Genomic DNA, 21,903 nt, shown 5'->3' with positions numbered 1-21,903 from the left:
ATAACAGAGAACACTTGTGCTGAAATTCTCAGGAAGGATGAAGCCTGAGAACCAGCCTGAAGATGAAGAAAGCTTTTGGGAATATGTCAACAAATCTTTCTCTGTTTCCTGGAGGTGACTGGTTGTTCTAACATCCTTTTCATTAATGTGATTTATAATATAAACTATATACTGACTTCCATACATAGGAATTAAATAGAAAAAAACCCTGATTTTAATGTATTTAACATCCAAAATACTTTCTCTGATAATTTAGTTTTTTTTCTATGTCTCCTTTATTTTTTTTCTCTTACAGAACTCTTTCTACTTTCATTTAAGCACTGAAAGTGACAATGTTTAAACAGATCAACATCCTTGCTTTTTGTGGGCAGAGCTCTATCCTGCCAGATGAGATCAGGATGATTTGTTCAATAGCCTATGAATGCAAATATCCACTGATCTAGTTAAAAACCAGTAAAGTTGATATGAATCTGTTTTGCATCAATCAGAAATCTGCTGGAAATATAAAGCCTATTTCTAACATTCCTGAAAACCTGGAGAGCAAAAACCCAAGTCTGCATGAGCACAAGGATGAATGTCCTGGATGTTGCATAACCTGGGTAGGATTTATATTTTAATTCATTAATGCTTTGGATGTCCTGCCTGTGTAGATGTTCTGAATAGGTAAAGTTTAAGGTATAAACAGGAGACCCCACCTGTCTTTAATAGTTTTTTGAGTAAACTCTTAAAATTATTAAAAACTTACTCCCCAACCTTTTAAGATTTTTTTTTTTAATTGATCAGTATATTTTGTATACCTTTAAAATAATAAACTGTAAGTAATCTAACTCTTCTATCTATTTACCTACTCATTAACTGAGAATTCATGGGTGTTTTCCTTTACCTTATTGGAAGCACTGCTGGAATACATAGCTATAGCTTAACTAATATTTACTCATAACCACAGCATTAATTATCAGAGATGCTGGGACTTTATTAAGGTTTACTTTATGTTCTCATCAGTGTGTTTACTTTTAATTTTGCTCGTCCCCAATGTTTCATTAACATCTCTTACTTTTCAGATAGAAGTCATTAATTTTTCCTGGGCACACTAATAACTTCTGATCCAGGGAAAAGACAATAAATCTTTATATGGGAGAGAAAAATAATAATTATAATTTCTTTCCCACTCAAGATGGAAACTAATATTCTACTGGATCTAATTACAAGTTGTAAAGTAGGAATATTATATATAATTTATTTCATCCTGGGAAGAAAATGTGCACTTTTAAAACTTGGCCTTTATGCCAATGATTCTATGTCATGTCTTAACATGCATCTTGCTAATAATGCAAAACTATTTTTTATCATCTTACATTGTGGATGAAAAACATTAATCAGATTACTTTAAAACTCCAGTGTAATAGCACACTGTGTATCTAGCTATTAATTTAAGAAATGTCTGTTTTGTGTTTCTGCCTAGCACCTGATGTGTTTATATCCACATTTTGCTTGGGAGGCCAGGGACATTTTGTTCAGTGATTTGAGAAGTGATGTGGATGGATGCCATGCTTGAAGCCTGTTTTCATATCTCCTATCAACACGTGAGTTTGCAATTAACTTGATCCGTGCAAGTAGAGCCATTGATTCTGGACTAAGCAGAAGCCTGGCAATCTTCTTGAATTAAGGCCTCACATTGGAAGAGAACCAGTAAATGTTATCAGCCAGAAGCAAAAGTTATTTTAAGATGCAAGGAGGTACTCTAAAGAATGTTTCACTAGATCATTTGGAACCTATTTCCACATGTTGCTCGGAGTAGATGTTCTTGCTCAACTTCTAAAGCCATGTAGCAAGGAAAGAGGTACTCTGAGGAATGGTTCACTAGATCATTTGGAGCCTATTTCCAGGTATTGCTCTGCGTAGATATTCTTGTTCAACGTCTACAGCCATGTGGCAAGGGGATAATGGTGGTGTGTGAGCAGCAAGAAGTATTCATTTAAAAGTAATTTAACTGAGTACCTGTAAAATGCAACTTCCCAGGAGCAGGTAACCACACTTAGAGAAAAAAAAAGTACAGCTGTAGGTTTTCAGGGATTCCTTTCCCTTCTCACAGCATCTTCTAAAACTGGTATTCCCTGATAAGTCATGGTGGTTATACTGGGAGATGTTGGCTTTAGTATTCTTGATCCATGTGGTTAATGGAATCTAAGCACAGCAGTAGCAAGCTGCTACACTAGAAATGCTGTCTTGTGAACTGCCTGGAAATTCTGGGATTTGCGCTTAATAGAACAATATCTACCATCTCCAAATTGAGTAAGATGGAATAATGTAAGGAGTGAAATCATTGTCTCTCACGCATGTGTGCCTGGAGTTCTGAGCTGATTTCATTTGCCAAAGCAGTCAGGTACTGTTAGTGCCTTGTAGCCCTTGCTGCTGGAATTGCCATCCATGCTTCAGGATGTTTATAAATAAAACCATTCCTAGCTGCAAGCTCAGCCTGCGAAGTAAAGTCAAGTTGTGTTTTTTCTGGCTTGCACATTAGCACTAAGAGAGCTACTGCTGGAACTCAGTCAAGAATTCTGTTGGTTCAGAAGCCAGTAAAGAAACTCCCAAGACTATGTTGCCTCTGCAAGTATGAGTAAAAGTTTATTTATACCAGTCAAGTGACTATACATGCATACAGATCAGACCATTCAAATGAAGGGAGGTACAGCTTTCACAAGTGACTCCTTGTTATCTCACTGGGCTCTCCTTTGCACCTTAGCAGATTATTTTGTAATTTCAGGGTGCATGTATGGTAATTCATAATGTGCTGGAAACACAAAACTTCTAAGAGAAACACCTTTAACTAGTTTAGGCATAATTCCTTTGTCTTAATCAAATATAATGCAATTCAAACAACAAACCAGATTCATCCATTTTTACTCAGATGTTCTTCTAACATTGAGTCATTTTTTAACAGTGCCAAGGGTCATTGTGTTTTCTAATATAATCTTAAAGAAACAGGTCTCTTTCTTAATTTATCTGTGTATTTTGTGCAGTAGCTGTACCTAAGGAATACAATACTGATAATCATCTGTTTGAAACTGTAGTGATGGAAACCTTTCAACCCTTGTGGTCATCAGTTTCATTGCTTAACTTTGCTGTTGGATTTTTTCAGAAAGTTTAGCCTGAATTTCCCTTGCTGTTCTGTCCCATTCATCAGTACACAGAAAAAGATGGGGGTTTACCTTTCTTTAGTGTAATTTTTATTTTCCATGGGCATATAAACAGACCATTTCTTTGCAAGCAGATGTTTATGAAAGGTATTTAAACACTATGAAGGATACATGAAATCCTTGAGTTCATGTACGTGTGAACGGCAGTGTCATTTCTGCAAATATTTTTCCTAATATCTTACCTCTATTATGAAAATACTTGTATAACTTGCCCTCAGAAAAGTTCAATCATGGTGATTGCTAATAGGCTATTATTCCTGATTAACTAGGGAATACAGTCAGTTTAGCAGGAACTCTTGCTGGCCATTGAGGCTGTAGGAATACAAAAGAAAAAATAGCTGGTTTTAGCAATGATGTCTAAAATAAGAGAAAACACTTCTGCAGAGCACTTCAAAGCTTGGAAATTAGTCTAAAAATTGGAAAAAGGAATAATTTTGCCTAGAAATTAAATTTAAGTAGACTGAAAATTTTGAAGGGAGAACATCGACTCTCTTTTGCAAACCTTTATAGCAGTTTTAATAAAATTTAATTCTCACACAACTGAGAGACTTCTAAAATAGCCAGTCATAATCGTGACAAGTGTTTGGACAAGCTGCCTTTCTGTTGTGTATTGTAATGTTTGTTTTGTATATACATCCCTTTTAACTGTGTCTTAAAAACCGTTCAGATGTTGCCCTCCTAAGTACAGTCTGCCAAGGCTGATGACAATAAATTACACCAAAATCCTCTCCTTACTAGGGATTATAATAATTTTTTTTTCTATCACTTGCACAGTTTTGTATATGTAAAACTACAGCTCAGGCGGCTGAAGATGAATGGTTGCTAATTCTGATATTCCAGGTTTGAGAGGTTTCTCTATCATATCCTTTTAAATCTCCTCCTTCAAGTTATCTGCATACACCTTCTATTTTTGTAGCAGGGAAGGCTGATAATTCTTTTTGGAGGTTTTTATGTGTTCTGGGTAGGATTTTTCTGTATCTCTGAAGGCTGCTGTGAAGTATCCTGGATTTTAATGGCAGAGGGAGAAGAGAGCTGCTTTGACCTTAAATATCCTGACAGTTTCCAAACTGACCTGGTAAAGGTGTTGATCACTTACATTCTCTGCCCTGTGCTGACTGAATATGAAACAAGAACATTCTGCAATTTTCCTTCCTTCTTAACACATTCCCATAACATACCCTCACTTTTTCCATACAAATAGCCAAGCAGGAAAACATCAGCAGGGGGCACTATTGAGTTATAAATAGAATAATAATACATTGACGTTAAAAAAAAAAAAAAAAAAAAAAAAAAAAAAAAAAAGAGGTGTTGCCATGTGTTTTCGGTTTCCATTCATCGAATCACAGCATAGTTTACAATGAAAAGGGCTCTGGGGGTCATTGGGCCAATCCCTGCCTCAGCGAGCCAAATTCAAAGTTAGATACAATTAATATGGCCATGGTAATGTGTCTATGTTGTTGGATCGTCTGTAACAAACTGCAATCAGATTCAGTTTTTCTCCAAACCACTTTTATAGCCATTTGTGAGGCTAGATGCAGAGCATGCCCAGAGCTGAAGCATCGTTATTTTGTATGAGTAAGACTAGAAAAAAATTGTGTAACCATTTCTGTTTCCAAAGTCAATAAATAGTTTTTTTAAAATGATTGCTCCTCAGCTTTAATAATGATAGGCAAGCATAACAAAATACTTTAGTTCTATGAGTATCTTGTTTGTTACTTTTGTAAGGCAAGATTGACCAGCATGGCAATATCAATGTAGATGCTGTTGAAGCAGCATATGGTTGATTGATGAGGTTTTTTTTAAATTATGGTTTCTGTAGTATTTCTTACTCATCAGTATGATTTTATTTCTTTCCAACTACTTTACTGGAGAGCTGTGGTAGATAGCAGCAGGAAGAATTTACAAAAGTGAATACTGCTCTCATGTTTTAAACCTTTTTTTCAAAAGGTGTTGTATTGAATGTGTGGATAGATTTATAGAAAGCAGAGGCTTCTCCAAATCAGTGAGTTTTATTAAGGAATTTTTTTCTTGTTTTAATATAAACACAATCCTAGCCTGTCATCATGACTTGAATTAATTCCAGTTCCTTTCTTCAGTCTAGTTGCTTATATTAGCTAAAATTTTATTGGCTAAAATGGTAAACTGTTGAATTTTGTAGGATACAGCATTTTCCTTTAGCTTATCCAATTCTGCAGTGCTTTTCAAGAGTGTTTTTGTGACGAAATTGTAGACTTCCAAGCTGAGGAACAAATGTCTGTTATAAAATACTAAACACAGTGCTACTTTAGGGAGTTCACTGACACTCATGTCACATTAAAGAACTTCTGATACTTCCTGAAACCACTGGGATGCACTAATAATTTGTATAATGGCCTTAAAGCAAATGTTTCACTACTGTCTTCAGTCTGAGAAGCAATGCTGTTACATCTCTGTCTAGTTTTCACCCTTTTCTTTGGACAAACTGTTAGTTACAATATTTATTCAGACAAAATAATGTATTTGACATATTAAATAGGACTACTAAAAAGGGTAACATCTGTTTTTTTTAATTGTCTTTTCACTCTAAGAGAAGTGAATGCTCAAGGTATTGTTAGAGTAAACAAATGTGTGCCTATCCCTATGGATTTCAAACTAGAACAGCTCCTAAAGATATTGTTAGCCTCTTAAAAGCACTTTCCCTTCTCAATTAAATCAACTGTATTTGAATGCTGGTTAGCTAAAATTTTAGCCTCTCTCAGATGCTGAGCTGCCCCTTTAACACAAGCAGTGGGGTTAGTGAAATGTCAGTTTAGATTCCTGGCAGCTCTCCAAACAAATTAGTTTTAACAGGCAAATGGCCTCATGAGCCACAGGCAGTTATGAGTGTTGCTGTGTGCTATCCTTGCAGGATTCAATACCAGCTGGTGTGGAATTCCCTGGAGGTTAGAGAGGGCTGCAGGGGTGAGGTGGAACTGCTCTGTTATCAGCACCCAGCAGAACCAGGGTATGGTGAGTGTTTTGATTGTGGTCAGAACTTGGGCAGGAATTACGTGCTCTCCAGTGCCTCCGGTTCCTGGAGCAGCACCAGCCGGATCTTTCTGTCACTGTTAAAGTGTCTCCTTGGTGTAACAGTTGGAGGCAGCTCCAAACGAGCAGGCAGGATATGTTGATCACTGAAAATTAGTTTTTATCTTTGATGAATGGGAATGTTTGCCATGTAGGAAGAATATAAATTCAGAAAATATACTCCCAACTAGAATGGTATTTAAAAAAAACCCAACAAAACAATACTTTTAAAAATTCTGCAATATTCCTAGTTTCAAAATGCTGAAGATCTCTTTATTTTTCATTTAGGTGGTGTCAGCAAAGCTTTTATTTTTTTCTGTTTTATTTCAAGACTAAAGATTGCTATTAAACACAGCTGAGTAATACAAGCTGTCAAACAGAGGTAGGCATGACCATCTGTGAAGGTAATGTGATGGCTGAGTGTGGTGGAAGATGGTGGCATGGAGGTAAGAAAGTGCTTGTGTAGTGAGTTTTGAATGATGTGGAAGATTTGGGGCACACTTTAAATCAGTCTAGGACAACTGCTAATGACAACACTGTCTTTTCTGAATGCTGGCGCAGACTGTAGAATGGGCTTTAAACAACAAAAATTCACAGCTGGGCAGTCACAGCAGTGCCAATGTGGGAAAGGCTCCCACTGTAAACCTGTATATCTCCTGCAGAAAATGTAGCTCAAAAGGGGTACAGGGGAGAATGATGAGGGACTGACCAAACCTTAAAAATGTGGAAGTTATGAATGGCCTTTGTTTAAAGGGTTGCTCTCTCCTCCCGGGGTACAGTGGTGACCACTGCTGTAAACAACAGCACATTTGGCACTCTTGCTGGCAGTGCTGCTTGCAGTGAGTGTTTGGGGTGTTCTTGGTGAAAAGGAATTCAAAGTCACTCATTGGATCCTCCAGTCACTAGAAGGTGAGATACATGAAATTATGTGGGACTAAGCTGAGTTACACATGGCAGACTGCAAAAGGCACAGATTCCTAGTGCTTTCAAGAGAAAGGTACTACACTTACAAAGCAGTAAGTAGTGATTTTAGTCAGGACTATGTGATGTCAATGTTACCCTGACTGATTAAAATCAAGCACAAAGCACTACAGATCCTTCATGTAACATCCTGTGTTTTGGTGTTTCTCTTCCTCCCCTCACCACAAACCCTAGCACATTGCCCTCAAATCGCTGCCAAGCAATTTTGGACTTGCATAATGAGATTCTATTGTGTATACTCTTAAAAAAAAAAAGGTAGAAATTGCACATCATTGTCTAGTTTTATAAGACAAGTTTTACTTTACCTTCGTAGCAAATTAGAGTGGAGTTTTGTGATTTTCTTCTGTTACCATAATATTGTAAAGTTGTAATTCTTTGCTGACTTTTACCATCAGGATGACCAATTACTCTCTTGCTTAGTTTATATCCTGTTGCTATTCTAATGGGATGAGTGAAGAGAAGAGGATATTGTTTATTTTTACTTTCCTCTGTAGGGCTTTGGTTTGTGACACTTCTCTGTGAAATTATCCATATGTTTCCTTAAGAATTTTCAAGGAAGACTTAAGTTTGCTATTACACAAAAAAAGGATGACATCCAAGGTGCTGCTCTTGTTTAGGCAACCTGAATTTAGTTCCAAAAAATCTGTTTAAAATAAAATCAGTGGGATTTATGTCAAGGTTGTATAAATGCTTTGTACGTTGTGGAACAAGTTAGAATGAATTTAAAATTCTTCATTTCCCCAAATTTATTCTGAAACTCTAAAGAAAAAAGAAAGGGTGATGGAAGGGAATTTCTTATAAACACTTGTAGGGGCACTTATAAACAGTGTTTCTTGAATTCTTGGAATTGAAAACAATTGTGTGTAGTGTATCTTCCCAAATCCATGCAGCTAATCATCTATAATGAATTTTATAAAAGCAAACAGATATGGTCAGTATCATAAGAGGAGCTTTACAAGGATGCTCTACCTCTGATCTGGAAACAAAATTGGTAGGAACTTCCCATTTCTTTTCAAAAGACTGGCAATGGTTATAGTGGATTATCTATGGGCTCTCTTACTAGGGATATGTGGACAGAGCAGCTGTATAATGGAAGGAAACAAGCCTTTTGCCATTAATTCATTCATTTATTCATTCATTCATTCATTCAACTATTTTTAAGAAATAATAAATTGCTTTTATGGCTATATTTTCAAAAGGAAGGCCAATGGCATCTTGGCCTGTATCAGCAGTAGTGTGGCCAGCAGGACCATGGTAGTGATTGCCCCCTGTACTTGACCCTGGTGAGGCCATAACTCAAGCGCCATGTTTGGTTCTGGGCCACTCACCCTAAGAAAGACATTGAGCGGCTGGAGCGAGTCCAGAGAAGGGAAACGGAGCTGGGAAAGTGTCTGGAGATTCCCATGAGGAGAGGCTGGGGGTGTTTATCCTGGAGAAAAGGAAGCTTAGAGGGACCTTATCACTCTTTACAATGACCTGAAAGGCCAGGTGGGGGTCAGTCTCTTCTCCCAGACAGCCAGTGACAGGACAAGAGGAAATGGCCTCAAACTGCACCAGGGAAGGTTCAGGCTGGACATCAGGAGGAATTTCTTCACAGAAGGGGTTGTTAAGCAGTGGGATGGGCTTCTCAGAGAGGTGGTGGAGTCACCATCCCTGGAGGTGTTCAAGAAAAGAGTGGGTGTGGCAGTTAGTGCTCTGGTCTAGTTGACACAGTGGTGAGCAGTAAAAGGTTGTACCTGATGATCTTGGGGGTCTTTTCTGATGTTAATGGGTCTATGATTCTGTGCTCCATACAGTGTGTATGTAAAACGTTATATGTAATGGAAAGGGTTAATATTTTGGAGGCAAGATTAGGAATACAAGATGCTTTACAGTCTGAATGAGAAAAGGGCTTACATGGGATTTAAATGCTGTTGACTGTATGGCAACTTACTGCAGCCCCTAAAATTTAAATGCACACATGAACTAAGCTGGATGCTCAATAAGCAGCAATGTCAATGTTGTCTTGCTGTGACTACAAAAATACTAAGATTTTTATTACCATATTCACAAGCTTTTGTCAACTTTGTAGAATTCTTGCATACGATGGTATATGCAGTGCTGCAAGGAAACAGTGTATTCATTTGTAAAATACAAACCTACTACTGAGCAGAGGAGGGGGAGAAAACCACCAGGAAATGGATGAAATTCTGTGCTGTTTGTTTAGATGTTGCACCTTCTTGTTTTGTTTATGAATCGCTAAGCAGTTTGTTAAATCCATTTACAAATGCAAGACTTTTTACTTGAGGGTGGCTTTGAGCCAAGGCCTGTGCTGGAGGGTAGGAAGTGAAAAGCAGCTGCTTTTTCTGGCGAGAGCTGGAGCCAGCAGTATGGAATAGAGAGTGTGGTGGCATCTCTTGGAGTGTGTGTCTGGACCATGTTTATCCCCTCATTAGGTCAGGTCTGAGGAATGAGGCTGACTGTGGTTGAAGAAATGCAGCTTCTTAAAATGAGTTTGTGTCCCAGATCCAGAAGGTTTGGAAGGGACAAGAAGTCAGTAACAGGGTGGGAGGGAAGAAAGGGACAAGAAGTCAGTAACAGGGTGAGTCTGGTTTCCTGTGGGCAGGCAAAACACAGGAAATCCTACCTTGTATATGTGAGTGATGGAGGTGATGAGGAAAGCCTCCCAAAAAATGAAAGCTCCAGGGAGGTGATGGAGCCAGTTTTGTTGTTGATCCAAAATTGACTCCCTTTGCCTTGTTTTATAGTAGTCAGATGTGTTTGGGAAGCTGAAGTCTTCAGTTTTAGAATCTTAGGCCTAGAAATTGACCTCTGTTCTTAAATGGGGTCTGCCATACTCATTTTGTTCTTGTAAACTTCATGTTTGCATGAAAATAATAGAAAGCAAATGTTATATATATATATATATATATATATATATATATGCTTGTCTCAGACTGTCTTGCCCCATGTTACATCTTAAAAATCAGTGGAAGTATGTTTGGGAGCTGTCTGGCTTTGGTTTTTGGGTTTTGCATGTTTTTTTTTCCTTGGCTTTTTATTGACTGTGCAGAAAGAGCCGGTAGGTTTGCTTTTGAACTGTTATGGTCCAGAGAATTATGTACTGTTGTAGATCACAGTGCAAAGCATTTTCAAGGTGTTTACATATAAATAAAATTGTTTTCAAACATATTGAGGTGTGACTTGCAAGATCAAAAACTTCTGACAGCACACAGTGAAAAATCGTAATGCTTCCATGAAAGCTTAAGGCCAGGCCAACTTATTCAAACTTTACAAAAAGAAGCTTACAGCAATTTTGTCTTAGTAGACTGAAATGTATGAAAAAAGAAGGCATTCAGAGAGCAAGAGAAGTGCTGGCCTACCTGAGGGCTGTGTCCCTCTAACTTACCATTTAGTGTAATAAAATATCTCCTGTATAGGAAATGGAGTACAAGTCCAAAATACCAGCAGGTCTAGTAAAGATGACGGTGTTCTCTGTAGGGAAAGACATCTAGAATTCTCATTAATCATAGAATCATAGAATGGTTTGAGTTGAAAGGGACCTTAAAGATCACGTAATTCCAATCCTCAAGGATATTTGTCAGACAAGGATTTTAAGATGATGAGAGCACCTGGCAGCACAGACAGAGCAATGTGTGCAGGCAGTTGCTGTGGGTGAAGCAACAGATGCTCAGAGAAGAAGCTATTTGTGACAATAGCAACTTACAATATAATTGATACATGCAGAGAAGCAGAATTACAGCTGAGAAGTTCTGAAGATTGTTGTTTTCCAAATACCACAAGGCACATGAAAGACATCAGCTTATCCATTTAGAAGCTTCTGTGACCTTTTGTGTACATTATATGATTTGGCCACTGGAATACTCAAATAAAAGGGAGTAACTTCTAAAATCATAATTGACAAACAAGCCTGGTCCTCTGGTCCTCTGACTGCTGTTGATTCTCATTTTCCTTTTGCTGGGTGTTCAGCAGTTGTTTAATTCTCACAATTCGACAAACAAACAAAACCGAAACAAACAAACGCCACCAACACACAGAGAAAAATCACAGAAAATTTTGAAAAATTGCAATAAGATTAAATTCCAATTTTTTTCTTTTTTTTTTTTTTTTGGTAAAGACAATTTTTAAAGCTTCTGTGTGGAATTCACTGGTTTAGAGTTGAAACTAAGTTTTAGTGAACTAAGCATTTGTAAATGGAGCCTATCATAATGGGATAAGTAAACACATCCTAATTTCATACTTAGCTCTTTCCCTGCCACTGCTGCCTCCTGTCCTCCCACCCCATGCAGACTTCCTGACACTGCCACTTAGCAGGGTACTAATGAATGAGCCAAAAGACCTTTGTCTTGGCACTCTTCCGTTGGCCGCATTTGGGTTTCAGTGATGAAACCCAGAGAGGAAACAAAACCCAAGAGCTCAACAGTCTGGCAAGAGTGCTGCAAAGCATCAGATGTATAAGGAATCCTATTACACTCAAGTTTTCCTGAGACAGTTCTTTCCAGACAAGTTGGGAGGGGTGGAGTGGAGCATGTTGTGTGGTTGGATTTCTTGGTTTGATTTTTTTTTTCTTTTTAATCTGAATTTGAACTGCAAAATCTGTAGCATGTTTGAACTTGAGCTCTTGTAACTCAATGTAAAACAGCAGTGTAAGGATTTTTCTGTGTATCAAACCAGTAGAGAAGGACAGCAAGTAGAATTAAATAGGATTTTTGAAATCAGATACTGCTAGTTTATAACAAAGAAGGTTGATTTCTTTGTTTCTTCCTGTTTGGTTTGGGTTTTTTGTTATGGCATAAATATTTTTGTTGGTTTTGTTTTCCCAGGAAGTAATTATAGCTGTGTTTTCTTGCTGTTTAACAGGATAATATTTCTCCTGGTCGTAGCTAGCATGGATGACTTTTTTATGGCAATACAATCATGTTACAGCAAGTGTAACGAAAATCCATAGTGATGACAATGGTATTTGAGACAGTTTATTTGTAGCTGATAAAACACACTTTTACACTTATATTTTAGTTGTCCTTGCACAGGTATCTATTCACACAATAGAACACAAATGTGCTTCTGTTTTTCTAAAGGAAGCAGTTTGATAGATAAAAACCATCTCAAGCAGCAAAGAGAGAAACTTAATGAACTGTTTAACTGCACTATTTTTTATGAGGAGAAAATGAGTCATAACTAAGGCAAGGGGAGAAAGAAATGCTGCACACAATAGCTGATAATAATTACAAAAAGTACAATGCTGATCTGGGGATCTGGCTGTTGAGAAAAATACATTTAATAGCAACGTTCCTTGCTAAATTCATCAGAATGAGTGTCAAAATATTTAATTGGGAATGCAGGCATTCCTTCTTGAAAAAATCATCCTGAAAGACCTTCTTTTCACTGTGGACTGTGCATAAGGCTGGGAACAGGACAGTCATGTTCATGTCATCAGTCCCTTGAGGCTCTGTCCAGCTCTTGCTAAAATCAATGGCAAAATTTTTGCTGGCATCACTGAAGGGGATGGGGCCTCAGATATGTGCATTTTTCCTGTGTGGATAAATAACACTTACTTTCTTTTTTCCAGTAAAGTCTGAGCAGCCTTACGTACATCCAAAAATGTCAGTTGTGAAATTTCTAAGTACCATCATTTTTTCTTCCTTTCTTTCTCTTCTGCTTCACCTGCAAGAGACCTACATCCAGTCAGGATCCATGTGTCTCTGTCTGTTCCTGCTGTAAATTTACACTGATTTCATTTAAATCTAGGATTACCCCCATAACATGTCAGCACATACAAAATTTGAACTTTCCTCCATATAAATTTATTACTTTCTCCTTAATTTTATAGAAGTTGTATGTTAGTGTTTAGTAGTGAAAACTGGTTATTTTAACTTTCAAAGGGCAATGTCAAAAGGGAAAAAATTATTAAGATATACTTGCTCTTTCCTGTTCTGTCACATAAGGTGATCATAACAATGCTTTTGATGGAAAAGTACTGTTAGGACAGATATACACAAATGATAAATTACATGGTCTGAATTTTGATGGAGATGGCTTTTTGTTCTCCTCAGCTTTGCTTCTATTTAACGTAAAGGGAAGCAATGTGAGCTTGTTCTGCAGTCATTTTCAGGAAAAAAATAGAACTTTGTTGTCATTGCTTTTTTTCATAAACAAATCCAAACAACTTCGATAAATAATGGAGGGAGAAGGAGGAACAGGCAGAGTGCTAACTTATGATCATACTTACCCATCTGTGTTCTGTGACAGTGCTCCTTATTTAATTAACAGCAGGGCACAAAGATCATAACATTGTTGTTCCTGACATTATAGAATTAATGCTTTTCCTGTTCTGAAGAGCTGGCAGTCTAAAAACGCTCCCTCTTGATATATTTAGTCAGTAAGAATAAGTTGAGAGAAATTGACCTAAATAATATTATTAAGCAGATAGCTTTGCCAAGTGAAGCTGGTTTAAATATTTTAAAAAATGGAGATGCATTGTCAAAGGGACACAGATATTTGCTTCAGTCTCCAGAAAACTCTTTATGCATGACTTGGTGCACAAATACTGAGAGGGTAAGGACTTCAGTAGTGCTGGATTAAGTCTAATCAACTACAATATAACAAATAGGTCATTGGAAAGACCCCTGTAAGGTAGCAAAGGTCTCATTCTAGATGTAAAATAAGCAGTTTTATGTTTCAGGGAGAAGGAAGATACTGTAATAAGACACTTTTTCATTAAAAGCTTATTGATTGTTCTATTTATGCAGGAAAAAAGATCTCAAAATACGGCCGTAATCTTGAAAAAAATCAAGTTTAACAAAGGATTTGTCAGAGCAATGTAGAAGAAAAGCAGAAAATCCCATTATTACTGAGATTGTGATGAATTAGAATAATTTTTCTGCCATCTTTTCAGGCAATGTGAACTTTAGTTTTCAAAATAAATCCAAATCCAAACTGAAGTGTCATATCTATTTCATACCAGGTAAAAACATTTAAGAGAAGTATTTAAAGCAGTAGAAGGAAAACTGCAGACTCGGCTCTAAAGGCTTCAAAGAGCTCAGCTGTGACTTTCTGATAGTGAAAAACTTAGGGAGGTTTCCACAATGCCTGATGAAGGTCAAAATCCTTTCCAAGCAGTGATGAAGGAGAGCAGATGTTCAGCAGGTAGAATGTAGAACCAATGTATAAGTAAGTCTTCCACATAAACATTAGCAGATAAATATATAAATATGTAGGACTTTAGGTATGCTAAATAAGAATGATGCATCCAGTGAAATGGACAGAAGATGTTTCATTTTCCGCATTGAAGCCATGATATGTTAAGGAAGCAAGCAACTTTATGAATACATTTGGAAATTACTGATGTGCTGAAATGTTTTGAGCAGAGCACTCATGAAATTTAAGTAATTTGAAACTTGTATAAAGACTTCTATGTAAAACAAGTAGAGGAAAAGATTCTTTGAATAGGAATACTTCTGTCCTGTCTTAGCAGGAATAAAAGATTGCTACTTCTTAACTATATTATGACATGTGAGTCATTATGAAACCTGCTTTTGTTCAGGTGAGAAAGGCAATAATTTTACCATGGCAATGATTCCTTCAACTTTAAGCAGGCAAAAGAGTTGTTGCAGATAGTGCATTCTACTGGTAATAATTGTATCCCCCACAAACTTAAAACCTGTTTTTAAAGTAGTCAAGGGCTGTATGGTTAGGTCCTCAGAAAATTTTAGTTAGAAGGCTTTTTTTTGCTTAAAGCCTCTTAAGCAGATGTTAACTGGTGCAGTTGCAAACTTGTGTTTATATGTTGTGTAGTTTATATTGGTGCCCTGAGTTTTATAAACAACTACGACTAAAAGCCACTCTTCTGGCATCACGCTGTCACCCATTGCCAAGGATAAGTTTGTTTCCAGTGCTTTGGATTTGTATTATCCCTGTTTAAAAGGAAAGAGTGAATAACTTATATAAGCCTTCAGAAATCTCTGTTCATGTCTCATGGCACTTGCTGGGCCTCTACCTGTGTTTCTCCCAGTCTTTCCCAGCCCTGTCTATCCCTGGGAATCTTCTTAAGCAATTGAAATTTTAAGTTTTGTAGGAAATGAATGGAATAATTACATGTGGCTTCATGGTTTTGGTTTTGCTTAATTCTTCCTGCATCATGGCAAAAGAGAAGCTCTGTTAATCACATCAGTGTCTTCCAAAACATCTCAGCCCGACATTTTTCTTCCCTAAGCTTTCAGCTGGATAGGATTTACACAGCTGACCTTCTCACCTTTTAAAAGAAAATCTTTACTTGGGACTCTGGCACAAGTGCTAAGTACTTAAATGAGTGCTTGTATTACTTTTGGATCATTGTCCTCTGAAGCATGAGTAAACCTGGGAAGTAAAATCAATAGAAGGCAGAAGCACATAATAGCAGAGTTTACAAAAACCAAAGCAAACACCACAATCCAGCTGATAGACAGGTCTCATATTTCTGTTCTCTGTAGGTGTATTTTCAGAAATTATGCTTGTTAAAAACACTTTCTTCATCGAGTCTTTCAGTTTCATTTGAATTAAAGGCAGTCTGCAGGTAAGTGGGACCAGCTCTTGTTTTCACACTGTAAACAAAGGACATGTTTATCAGCACTTGTGTTTTTCACTGTACATTTTTCACACTATGGAATTTTCAAAGCGTTTGCTACTGTAAAATTCGGCTCATTTTGAAAGAAGGGCTCTAGCATTAACTGATTGTCCTGGTGGAGGCATAAATGGGGTGCAAAGTAAATTTCATGTGATTTTCTCATTATTTTCCTGAGTATGTTTTCAGTAAAATCAGCTTGCAACAAGTGTAAATGATAAATGAGTGTTCTGATTTCTCTCTGCCTTGCAAGAAAAATGTAACAATATAGTACAGTTTTAATGTGTGAAGCACACTAATACAGTGCATTTTAGCAAGCACTTTAGATTTCTAGGATAACTTTTCATTGTATGCTCAGGTATCCAGTTTCCCTTTATCTTAAAATGAAGCTTCCATGTGTATGGTGTTGTTCACAGTAACTACACCCAATCTGTTCACTGGCTTTGGATCTGTGGAAAAAACCAATATATTAGCATGTAGAATGGTTTGACCATTGGAAGAGCACTATATAAGAAACAGGCAGCCTTCAGATATGCTTCAGTCAGTGCTCCTTTTGTGTATAGCAAACTTTTAGCCCCCTGGGGATAGATTTGCCAAGCATCAAACCAATTTCTCACATTTTCTGATAGAAGTCACATTTCTGAGTTTAACAGAGAGCAGACTTTGAATTGGAAAAATAGTTATCTAATTAAAAGCTGAAAATCGTGATTCAGGAAAGTGGAAAGTTAGTTATTCTGAGCAAAATAGTCAGAAAGCTGAGGAAAAGGAAATAAAGATAGATGAAACAATGAAGAATTATGTAAATCAAGAAATTGAATGCTGTTTGGGATGGCAGACAATATTAGAGAAACAATTCAGGATCAGAACTATTAACCATGTTTTTTTCAGCTAAATATATGAGGGATAGATGAGGAGAAAGGTATGGGTTTGAAGACATCTGGAGTTGAATGAGTTGAATTACTTAGTGCAGTGACATTGTAGCTGTCCCATCCCTTAGAAGATTTTTTATGTGTTAAACTGGCTTTTTTTCTCTTTTTTTAATGTTTAACTGCTTATTTGGAGATATTCAGTTATTGAAGGACTATATGATGTGGTATGGATGGTATAAGCCAAAAAGCCAGGTGTTGTAGAGCTTAGGCTCCTTATTTCTGGCTCTGAACCCACACAGTCTACATATAAAGTCTCTAAAATCATCTTTTGTGGTCAGAAATGTTCGGACATTGGGTAGGAAGGCTGAAGAGCACATGGCAGCAACTCTCAAGGCTCACTCAGCAGTTGTCACAGGTCAGCTGCTGGAAACAGTGAAGTATGTGCTCACCCACAGCTAAACAGATACTGAAACTGAACAGATTCTACCATGTGGGGTAAAAATGCTCTGCTTAAACCTCAAAGAGGTACCACTGATATTTCATCATTCATTAAACTATAATAAAACTCATGTATAACACCTTTTTCTGTGAACCAAGTCTTTGGGAGAAGTTTAAAATGTCCTAAGAATCAATGAATAATGTTTTCATATAAGATTATGGCAGATTGAATTTCGAGCCGATTCTCAGATGCTTTTGTCATTCAGCTGATGTAATGGCTGCTTGATTTCCTTTTTTAGTTGCTTGCTACTTCAAAGTACTTTATTGCTCTGTTCTAAAAATTCCATTAATTTATCTGCTGCTGCCTTTTATAGTCTCAAAAGAATGTCAGGCTTGCTGTGAGACATGCAAGTACTGCAGGGAGGTGATGAAGCAGTAACTGCTTTCCTAAAGACTCAGCTGCATGCTCAGTCTTTTCTCAGGATTGCTTTTGGAAGTGCTCAAGGCAGAACAACCTGTAAAACAACAGGCAAATGTGCCTCAGTTTCAAGTGTACACACAGGCCAGAGCTGATTGCTGCTGGTTGGAGCTCTCATCCAAGTGAAGTTTAGTAGAGGAATGTAGTGGTAGAAGACTGGAAACTGCTGCTTGTGGTTAGTAAATGTTTGTGTTTTCTTCTCCTTTTTTCATGAAGTAGAAAGACAATAGCCTTTGCATCTTGAATTTACTATTCAAGTCTAATTTATTGAATATACACTTGACTCTAATTACAGAAGTCAATCATCTTAGCAGTGTGGATACTGCCTGAAACCTCTGGGCACCACTCTTGAAGTGCCTTCTTTTTATCCATTGCTTTCTTCTTTATAACAATGCCACCAAAATACTCTGTATTACATCAGCTGTTTAGGAGAACCTTGATAAATTTAGCTTTCAGCAAGTTTAATATGTAATCATTGATCACAGTGACTTTAATCACTAAGTCTGACAGCTGAAAGTTTTCACTGGCCTTTGCCTGGTATTTGAAATGCTGAAGATAAGTAATCTTTCCTGGACTGGAAGTTTATGCTCCCTTATTTTTGGAATTTCAACAGCAGTTGGAAAGTTCATTAAGTAATGCTCATTATTTTTGTGCTGCAGGGGCTGCTATGTAGATTTAGTTAACTGTAGTTAAAGAATTTAAATATTTTGTGCACACTCAACATAACCTTGTGTAACACACTCATATTTAGTATGACTTTAGTAACTAATTTTTTTAACATTTCAGTGCAGGCTCTATTATATGTGTTAGTAGCCTCTATGAAGATAGCTCACAGAATCACAGAATCCTTTGGGTTGGAAGGGACATTAAAGATCATCTAATCCCAACTCCCTGCTGTGGGCAGGGACATCTCCCACTAGACCATGTAACTCAGATCCCCATCCAGGCTGGCCTTGAGTATCAGGGATGGGGAGTCCACAACATCTCTGGGCAACCTGCTCCAGTGCCTCATTGCCCTTACAGTAAAACATACCTTCCTAATATCTAATCTAAACCTACCCTCATTCAGCTTAATAGAAAATTTAAAAATCTTCAAGTACTTTAAAAGCTGAATTAAAATTAGCCTTGTAAAAGTATAAAAGGAATCATTCAGCTTCCATCTATTCCTTTTTGCTAGGCCATTGTAGTCTCTTTAGATGAGACATCTCAGCCATTTCAAGCAATCCTTGTATTTACAGAGATGAAATGGCGTGAGCTGTTCTGAATCTGTAGCAAAAGCTGTTCTACTTCGTGATTCATAATGAAAATATTCTTGCCCTTTCCAAATGCTAAAAGGGCATCCTCTGTGCAGAAGCTAATAGCAATGTATTTTGTCTCTGTTCACATGTTGTGTTTTGTCCACTTGGGCATCAAGAGGTGTGTGTGTGTGTGTGCTTTTCTCTTCTGCTGTAAGCATGGAAAACACTTTCAGGATCTCCTTCTCTTGTATCTTCAGTTTCAGCACAGTAACTGGGCAGTAGAAAGTGAGCTGGTAGTGATTGAGCATGTAATCAAACAGGGGAAAATCTTTTTGCTTTCTTGGCAAGGTAAAATGAATTTTGAAAAGGAAAAGAGAAAAGTGTGTGGACAGATGTGGACAGACTGTTCCAAAGCTATGCTTTGTCTGTGATTCCGTAAGAAAAATCAGCACTGTGCATCTTTGTGTATCTGCAGGGCTCTGGTTTGTACATATCTGAAAGCCAAATTTTGTTCATATGCAAGACCTGTAGTGTTAGGCTAGTCTCTTAAGCAGGTAAAGTATAGTTAAGGGAACACAATCTGCTTCACCTTGTGCATTTAAACATATTTTAATTTGATAGTTATGGCTATGAAGGTAAGCTTGGGAAAGGGAATGAGGAGCCAATCTTCTCGAAAGAGGGATTTAGTTTCTTTCTTTCCCCCTTACTTCCTGAAGTGTTTCCCTGGGGTATTTGACTTTGCTTAAATAGATCATTGTGGGAGGACCAGCAACCTTAGATATAAACAGTGAGAACAGAAATTTCCTCTCCGTTAATCAAGTTGCTACATTTTAGGAAGAGAAGAGGATAGTTGTAACAGGTTAGAATTGAGGGTAAATGTGGGGTGATACAGTGCAAGGAAGCATAAAGTATTTATGTAGGTTACCAGCTCTGTTGTGCCTGTCACCTTAAAGCCCGTTTCTTATCAGAAAGAACAGTATTTCTTCTAGTGTTTCTTTGCAGACAGTGAGATCATTGCATGGTATCTAAGGCTGAGAATTAAATCTTAGAGATAATGAGTTTGAATGTAGATACATTACATTTATGCATCCAAATGCAAGATCCCTTTTTTTTTTTTTTTTTTTTTGCTTTGTACGACGGTGAGTTTGAGGTCTGATTTGACCAAGATATCTAGATTGACAATTGTTCATTTGTACTTTGCTGCAGAGTAGCATCCTGCCTCATTTTCCCTGTCAGAGGAATGGTGTCACTGCTGAAATCTTCAGACATCAACATACAGTTCAGAGCAGTTGCTCACATGACCACTGAAATAAAGGGAATCCAAAAGCTCTTCATTACTGAACTCATGCCTCATGGTATGATTTAGTAGAAGTTTGGCTTCTGCAGGGGGATTAGGCTGTGCAGTTGCAGAAGAGTGGAAGCCAAGGTTTGTGTTACGGTATTAGGAATCTATTAAAATGAATGAGTGGACATGATGAGGATGGTAATGCATTAAGTGGTTTTATTGGGGCAGTGAATTTAATCCTTTTAGCCTTTATACAGAAAGTACAAAGCTTGACAGGGTTATTAGTGAAGTATTAATGAAATCCACCAAACTATGCCGATGTCTGCAAAGTATAACATACAAAACAGTAGAGTTCATTTTTGAAGTTCTCGGGAAGATAGTGCTATGAAAGAGAAGGCTAAATGGGCAATGGCAAACAAAATTAAAGGCTCTGTGGCTTAGAGACAGACAACATCTCACTTCACTACATCTAGCAGATTTTTGACCATCGCTTCCCAAATGAGTAAGTCTGGCCTATCAAGTGGGATGATAACAAGAGATGGATGCTGGATCTAGTAATTTTAATTACCTGGATTTGTTCCATTGAAATGTGGTTGCCAGGATATTGTTGCCTGAGTTATATAGAAGACATGCAGATGCTATATTCTTGCTTGTACAGAGGATGAAAACATTTTTGCAAAGTTTTCCCATTTGAACATTTCTCATGCAATTCAAAAATCCTGTTTAATAGGCGTATCTGTACTTGAAGCGTTGCATTATCTCCGCTTCATAACGTGAACACAGAAGTTACTCAGGATGTGAGGAATCCATCTTAGATGAAAGAAACAAGAGAGACTTCAGTAAGGTAAGAGATTGAATTTGAGACGGATATTTTCCTTTAATTTCTGGTTTTATACTTGTATAAATCAGTGTGTTCAGATCAACTGAGCATACTGCTCCACCAGTCTCACTTTTATAGGCTAATATCGGATTATAAAAGGACTAACTTGGAGTAGGATAATTCAGGCTGCTTATTCAGATGTCTTGCCTTGCAAGAGTATATAAAAACATGGCCCCTGCTTACCATAGGCTGGAGTGTGACATATCAGTACTAAAGCAGCACTAGCCCAGCAAAGGCAGCACAGAGCTAACTAAATTATTGTAATGCCCAGACTCGCTTCAATATCTCACTTAAAGATGGCTTAGCTCTATTTGTTGTAGAGCATTAGGACTGCACAGGTTCAGAGGAGGACTTTTTAAAAAGTCAATTAATGACTTTTGAGTTTGTAGGGAAAAGAATAAAGTGGTTCCTGCAGGATAAACATGCAGTTATCCCAGATAAAACAGCACATGGGTTCAAAAGCTAATAGGCTTTAAAAAGAACCATCTTAATTCTTCAGTTTAGTTCTTCCTTCCCTTTCTTAAAATTGCATATATAGATTATTTGAATGTAGAACATGTCTGGGTTTCTTTAATTATCTCTGAATGATCAGAAAGGGCATAAAACAAATCTTCAGGGCAGGGTTAGGGTTAGGTTCGGGTTTGGGTTCGGGTTAGGGTTAGGTTTCGGGTTAGGGTTCGGGGTTCAGTGTTCCGGCTAGGGTTAGGGTTAAGTTTCGGGGTTCGGGTTCGGGTTAGGGTTAGGGTGTTAGTGTTCAGGTTAGGGTTAGAGTGGGTTAGGGTTTGGGTTTGGTTAGGGTTAGGGTTAGGGGGTTCGGGTTCAGTTTAGTGTAAGGGTTAGAGTAATGGTTCGGGTTATGGTTAGGGTTCGGGTTAGGGTTCGGATTGGGATTA

The 21,903-nt window shown here is 37.5% G+C and overlaps 1 long non-coding RNA gene across 1 annotated transcript; it reads left to right on the top strand.

The window, feature by feature from the left end:
- The first annotated feature begins 379 nt into the window (after nucleotides 1-379).
- LOC116446178 lies at nucleotides 380-21,610 on the top strand. Its single transcript, XR_004241074.1, has 4 exons — nucleotides 380-599; nucleotides 1,463-1,583; nucleotides 6,085-6,185; nucleotides 20,861-21,610. It is a non-coding gene; the product is annotated as an uncharacterized LOC116446178 (long non-coding RNA).
- The last annotated feature ends 293 nt before the right edge of the window (nucleotides 21,611-21,903 follow it).

Source organism: Corvus moneduloides, chromosome 6 (genome assembly GCF_009650955.1).
Source record: "Corvus moneduloides isolate bCorMon1 chromosome 6, bCorMon1.pri, whole genome shotgun sequence".
Classification (NCBI taxonomy): domain Eukaryota; kingdom Metazoa; phylum Chordata; class Aves; order Passeriformes; family Corvidae; genus Corvus; species Corvus moneduloides.
Note: the sequence above shows the minus strand (reverse complement) of the source record. Positions and strands in the feature narration are given on the sequence as shown.